The 6,972-nt window shown below is 53.5% G+C and overlaps 1 protein-coding gene across 4 annotated transcripts in view; it reads left to right on the top strand.

Annotated features, from left to right (window-relative positions):
• Positions 1-230: 230 nt before the first annotated feature.
• Positions 231-6,972, top strand: part of Cmbl (carboxymethylenebutenolidase homolog (Pseudomonas)) — a 20,174-nt gene continuing 13,432 nt past the window's right edge. The window contains exon 1 of one of the 4 annotated variants that reach the window (XM_013515024.1): positions 231-299. The gene's annotated coding sequence lies outside the window, so the exon portion shown is untranslated. The other 3 variants (XM_005386114.2, XM_005386113.2, XM_005386115.1) reach the window with 3 other exon arrangements.

The raw sequence follows: 6,972 nt of genomic DNA, 5'->3' as shown, positions 1-6,972 counted from the left end.
GGGTTGCTGCAAGTGGGAGGCCTGCCTGGGCTACCTTGTGAGTTTGAGGCCAGCCTAGAACACACAGCGAGACCCTGTCTCAAAAAGCGAAGCAAGCAAAAGACAAAGCAGTGTTATAGCAGTTTCTTTCAGTAGGAAGCCACGTCCGTCTGCAGGGGGCGCTGCATGCTATGGCCCCTCGTAGCCTCCGGCCCTCCTGGGCTCTCCACTTTGTGAACTGCTCACCTCGAGCCCTCTGTGCCCAAGAGGCAGCCTGGCTGTGACTCCATCCTGCTCTGAAATCTCCCCTTGCAGTCTGAGTGAGTTCTCGGCCTCTCCGTCGCTGACGGCTGCACTTCCTCCTCCCATGGAGGGCGAGAGGCCAGCGGCACTGTTCTGGAACTTCCTCCGGCTCCCTCCTTCCCTCAGGCCCGAGCCCGAGGCTTTCATACCGAGCTACCGCCTCAGCTCTCCTCTTATTTGAGACAGGGCCTCCCTAACTCAGCAAGTTGCTCAGGTTGGGCTCAAATTGTGATCTTCCTGCCTCAGCCTCCCAGAGTGTTGGTATTCCAGCGTGGGTGAGGGGACCAGAAGACAAAATTCAGACATGTGTATGTGTGTGGGGTGATGTGTGAAATGTGTAGTAGTTTATTTTTAAAAAATAGCCTCATGGTGATTCACAGCAGCGAGATGACAGGCCTCAGGAGCCGGCCAGGAGCCTAGAAGTCCAGGCTGGCTGTCTCCCTGCGAGGCCTCCCTCTCCCGTGACCCCGGCTTTCCCAGACAGGAATCTGGGTCGCAGCCCAGTCTCTCCCAGCTCCCGATCTCCCCGCCTAGGTGGCCAGGGCTCCTCCCCGGTCTCCCGCTGCGTTGCAGTGCTCGGTGTCCTCAGGGTCCTCAGGCCGCGGGACGGGGTAGGTGCGGGCGCTGGGGACAGGCGGGGCGGGTCCGCGCTGCGGGAAGTCGCGCGTTTGCCTGGCGTGCGCGGGAGAAGGGTTTCGCCTACGCGGGTGCGGCCGGCAGTCCCTGCCCCCTGCGCTCTTTCCTTTCTGTTTCCCTGCGCTGGGAACTGCCCCGGGCCTTGTGCCGGCTAGGCAAGCGCTGCCCCAGGAGTCACCTCCGAGCCCGAGGCCGCGGTGACAGTCACCGCGGGCGCACAGGCACACACGCACACACACACACACGCACACACACACACACGCACACACACACGGCGCGGGTTATTGGCCTTGAACATGGTGTGTGCCCGGCGCCCTGTCTCTGCAGGCATTTCCCTAGGGCTGGACATTTCGGCCGCACAGCTGTGATGCACACACCAGGAAGACACGGGCACTCAGCCCCTGGGCACAGGTCCGGGAGACCGCGCGGTCCTGCTCAGAGTGACATCCTAGCTGTGGGCCGGCCGTGCCAAGGCGCCTGGCACAGTTCACAGCGTGTGGTCCAACTTGGGCCGGGCCCAGGCCTTGCTGACTAACACTGTGTCCTGGGGTTGCTGTCCCTGCACCGTGGAAAAGGTCACCTGTTGTTTTCAGAGCCCGTTTAAAATAAAGCGGCCAGGATGAGCTCTTGGCGTGGCCAGGGGCAGGGGTGGGCGCGAGCCAGGAGGCTGCGCGGCCCGGCGTTATCCTGCCGTGGAGGGGTCCAGAGCCCTGAGCCTGCACCGCACGACCTGTTTATCTGCTTCTGGCGGGCGGGGACTTTGTCCCGTGGAGAGGTGTGACTTGTGACCTATAAAGCAGGGCCGCGCACCTCGGTCACACTTTGCCGCACACCTCTGACGCCAGCTCCTTCCCTCCCAAGGTAGGAGCACGATTTTGACACAGATGGGCGGGGGCGCAGTGCAGTCTGTCCTTCTCATCAAGGGGGGAACCAACGTCCTAAGTGGCTCGAGAGCGAGGTCAGGATGGGAAGGCCGCGGGGGAGGCAGCAGCGCCGGACCTGCAGGGCCCAAGTCCTGCTCCGTGGGTGGAGGTGCCGGGGGGCCGGGCTGGTGGGTGCAGGGCTCGCCGCAGGGTTGGGTTGTGCTGTTCTCAGGGGCTGGGTGTTGCATGCAGGTGCTTCCCGTCGCTGTGGGCTCTGCCGTGACCGAGCTGCCTGGTGTCCTGTGCAGGGGCTTGTCCTGGCCACCCTGGGGCCTCTAAGTGTGCTAGGCTGGGGATCACAGCCCTGATCACAGATCTGCCAGGAGGTTGAGATGCCTCCTTTTTTTGGTACTGGGGGTTGAACCCTGGGACTTTGCAGGTTGTTTTTTTTTTTTTTTTTTTTTTCTCTTTTTCAGACAGGGTCTATGCAGATCAGGCTGGCCTTGAGCTCGCAGAGAGCCTCCAGCCTCAGCCTCCTGAGTGCTGGAATTAAAGGTGTGCAACACGGTTTTCCGTTTGTTTTTCATGCCACATTCCTTGAGTGTGTCTAACCTACAGCTACCTTTTCTCCCCTCTTTTTTCTTTTTGCCTTTTTCGAGACAGGGTCTCGCTATGCAGTTCAGGCTGGCCTTGAGCTCACTTTGTAGCCCAGGCTGGTCTCAAAACTCGCTACGATCCTCCTGCCTCAGCCTCCCAAGTGCTAGGATTACAGGCATGTGTCATCATGCCCAGCCTCCCCTCTTTTAAATGTTATAATAAACATAAAAATATTATGAAAGGCACTTTTGTTACTTATGTACCTTAATCATATTTTGTAATGAATTGGCCTCACCAAGTCTCTCAGTTGCCCAGGCTGGGCTCAGACTTGAGGTCTTTCTGCCTCAGCCTCCCAGAGTGCTGGGATGACAGATGCCACTGCCATGCCTGGCTGACTACTAGATTATATATTTTGCCATCAGCCTGAGACAGTTATTCTTCCAAAAAAAAAAAAAAAAAAAGAAAAGAAAAGACAACTGCTCTTTGACTCTTCTGTGTCAAAATAAACTCCGTGCTATTTGACTTTTCTGACAGGCAGCTAAGGCGCCTGGCTCTTTCTCTCCAGCAACAAAGTGAAAATGCTCCCTGTGCAGTCCTCTCAGCCTGCAGTGGGGCTTGTGTTCTCTGAAAATTATCTTGGAATAAGCGTGTCACGGGGAGCGCATCTTGGAGGCCAGGTGGGGACGGTGCGGTCAGGCGAGGGCCAAGGGCTCAGCACGGCCCCTGCCATCCGAGAGGAGTTGGCCTCCCCGCCCACCAGGCCTCGGCTGTGACCCGCAGGTGAGCGAGCCGCGGTGGCACCCGCAGAAGGTCTGGGCTGACGTCCCAGCTCTGAGTGCGGTGCCTGGGCCAACGCTGGCTGCAGCCTTTTCCTTTTCTAAAGTCAGCAAACTTCTGGGATCTTTCCCGAGGGCTGCTTGCCTGGCCATAAATGTTCCTTTGGGAGTTGGGCCTCCATTGGAGAGACAGTAAACAGAACCATAGCACAGCATTTTCTGTGGTCTTTGGGTCCTCACTGGACAGCCCAGGTAATAAACTGGCCATGAGTCAGGTGGCAGTGCACGCCTATAATCCCAGCACTGGGGAGGCTGAGGCAGGAGGATCGCCAGGAGTTTGAGGCAAGCCTGGGCTACATGTTGAGACCTCGGCTCAAAAACAAAACAGAGCAATATGAGAGGAAGTCGGCCTTGGAACACATTCTTAACAACTGGCACAGGGGCCTAAAATGTGCTTCTACCAATGCCAAGCTTTTATTTATTTATTTTTTTGGTTTTGTTTTTGTCTTTTTGAGACAGGGTCTTGCTATGCAATTCAGGCTGGCCTTGAGCTCACTTTGTAGCTCAGGCTGGTCTTGAACTCAGAACGATCCTCCTGCCTCAGCCTTCCTAGTGCTGGGATTACAGATGTGGGCCACCACGTCCTAATGCTGAGGTTTTATGACACCTTACAGATACTAGTTCTCTTAAGTAGCTGATGGAACCAAAACCAGGGGGAGGGGGGTTGTGCTGTCCTTGATTGAACAGCTGGTTACTCATTTCTCCCCCTTAAAATCTGATTATTTTGCTGGGCGAGGTGGTGTACCCCTGTAATCCCAGCACTTGGGAGGCTGAGGCAGAGGATCATTGTGAGTTTGAGACCAGCCTGGGCTACAAAGGGAGCTCAAGGCCAGCCTGAACTGCATAGTGGGACCCTGTCTCAAAAAAAAAAAAAAAAAAAAATCTAGCAGTGTGTTCATTACCACCCCCCAAAGGCATTCAAAAGACAGCAGGTTTTGTCTTGTGTAGGAGCTGAAACTTTTCAAGGAAATACAAAGTAACAAACAATTCAATCTCCAGCCTGTCCTAGCAACCATGGGGGTTCATACCCATGCATACTTTTACTACAGTGTATTTGTTAATAAAATGTGCATATTATATTTGGCTTAATTTTTTTGAGACAGGGTCTCCCTATGCAGTTCAGGCTGGCCTTGAACTCATAATGTAGCCCAGCCTGGTCTCATACTCAGGGAGATCCTCCTGCCTGTTCCCCGCCTCTGGGTCCCAGCCACCATGCACCAAGCAGCTTCGCGGCACCAGCCCCTCGCACCATGACGCTCCTGCCCTGGAGCTGCCCACCATGGACTGAGTCCCCCCAACCGTGAGACTAACCCTCTCCTCCTTGAGGCTGCGGATGTCAGGCCTGTGTCCCACAGCAGGAGACAACTGAGACACATGGCCTCCTCCACCCGTCGCTTGGCTGGGCCCCGCGAGGCGGCTCTGCAGGGTTTCTACCAGCACACGGCCCCCCTTTCCACGACCGCACTTTCTCTCCGTGGGAACAGACTTTCAGCGTCTTCAAGGTGTGCGGTGGCTGCTCACCATCACGGCTAGTATAATGTCCTCACATACTGGTGAATACATACACCATCACTGCTGTCTTGTGCTGGCCCTGCAGGCCCAGCGGTGGCCCTGGCCTGGCCGCTCACCTGCCTGGCGCTGGCCAGCGGCCTCCTGCCTGGCCAGCGGAGCCAGTGGGAAAGCCAGGACCCGCTGTCCGGTGCCAGCGCCTGGGTTGGGCCTCCCTGCGGGTCGGCCGTGCGCGACGTCCCGCTGTGAGGACAAGATCCAAGGCGAGGGCTTATCTATGTGGTCTCCCCCACCCGCCGCCATTGCCCAGCACGCCCAACACTGTGTATCACGAGGCTGTCCCTCAATCCACACTTTTCTGCATGACTGATAACAGTTTAAAAAATTTTTTTTACTGCACTGGAGGTTGAATCCAAGGCCTTTGCTTTGAACTACATCCCAGTTTTTATTTATTTATTTATTTTTACTTTGAAACATTGTCTTTTTGAGTTACTAAATAGCCCAAGCTGGCCTCAAACTTGAGATCCTCCTGCTTCAACTTCCCGGAGTGCTGGGATTACAGGTGTGCGCCGCCACGCCCGGCTTTTACTTTGATAGGTTTTGCTGCCTAGTAAGGCCATTGCTTCCTCCTTTATTTTCTTTCAGTTATCTCCATTATTCTTGTCTCTTACTCTTTTTTACTTATTTTATTGTTACGTCTTTTTGAGACAGGGTCTCACTGTGCCGTTCAGGCTGGCCTTGAACTCATTTTGTAGCCCAGGCTAGTCTCAAACTCACAACAGTCCTCCTGCCTCAGCCTCTCGAGTGCTGGAATTACAGGAGTGTGCCACCATGCCTGGCATTTTTATTAATTTTATTTATTTATTTATTGTCTTTTTGAGACAGGGTCTCTCTGTACAGTTCGGCCTGGCCTTGAGCTCACTTTGTAGCCCAGGCTGGTCTCAAACTTGCAACGCTCTTCCTGCCTCAGCCTCCTAAGTACTGGGATTACAGGCATGCGCCACATGCCTGGCCACACTATTAATTTTTCTTTCTTTCTTTTTTTTTTTTTTTTTGTCTTTTTGAGACAGGGTCTCAGTGTGCAGTTCAGGCTGGCCTTGAGCTTACTTTGGAGCCCAGGCTGGTCTCGAACTCACAACGATCCTCCTGCCTCAGCCTCCCGAGTGCTGGGATTACAAGCGTGCGCCACCACACCCGGCCACACTATTAATTTTTAATATGAAAACCCTTGCTGGAATTTTAGTTGTAACTACATTAACCTTAGAGGTTAATCTGAAGAAAATTGTCATCTTTTTAAATTCTGATTCTTTTAATGACTAATGTTAGCATGTTCATGTCTTCATTTGCTTAGGTCTCCTTTTGTCCTTAGTGTTAAAAAGCTTCCTTGAATGGTCTGACGCATCTATCGTTAGCATTATATTCCTATCTAATAAATATTGGTATTCCGGGCGGTGTTACATAAAAGTTCTATTTGCTTTGTTTTGTTTTTCTTTTTGAGGCTGAGTCTCAAAAAAAAAAAAAAAAAAGAGAGAGAGACTGGGTCTCACTCTGTAGCCCAGGCTGGCGTTGACCTCTGGATGATCCTCTTGCCTCAGCCTCCCGCGTGCTGGATTACAGGTGTGTGCCACCACACCTGGGGTAAAGGCTGTATTTTCTGGTTATCGCCAGTGGATAAGAATGCTCCTGACTTTTGTTTTTTTTTTTTCTCTGGTACCGGGAACCGAACTCACGACCTTGCACATGCCAGGCAGGTGCTTTTGCCGCTGAGCTAAATCCCCAGCCCCGCTCCTGACTTTTGTACAGCTTATGTGCAATGGCCTTACTAATGTTCGTTATTTGCTCTTTATATGTACATAACCTTGAACTTTCCACAGACCTCATCATAAACCAAAGGGGAGTGATATTTTCTTTTCTCCAAACCCATTTTAAAATTTTAATTAGTGTATTTACCTTGTACTTTTAAATTTTTTAATTAGTACTCTTCTCTGTGACCTCTTACTTTAGCTGGACCTTGGTCCCCGTGGAAGGAGTGGTGAGGCTGCCTTCCCCTGCCCCTGGCTGGAGAGGCCGGCGCTTGGCACGGGGATCTGGCGCCCTCTCCTCCGCCCTGCGCGGCTGTCAGCTCGGTGCACACAGCTGCCAGTCAAATCCCGGATCCCGCTGGGGTGCGGTTCCGAAGCAGAGGGCTCACTGAACGTGTGCGGGCTCTGCATTAGATCTCCAGCACCGCAAACACTAAGATCAAAGCC

Source organism: Chinchilla lanigera, unplaced genomic scaffold, assembly GCF_000276665.1.
Source record: "Chinchilla lanigera isolate Chin_1 unplaced genomic scaffold, ChiLan1.0 scaffold00025, whole genome shotgun sequence".
NCBI classification, from domain to species: domain Eukaryota; kingdom Metazoa; phylum Chordata; class Mammalia; order Rodentia; family Chinchillidae; genus Chinchilla; species Chinchilla lanigera.
The sequence above is the reverse complement of the archived record's forward strand: the minus strand, read 5'-3'. Positions and strand labels throughout refer to the sequence as shown.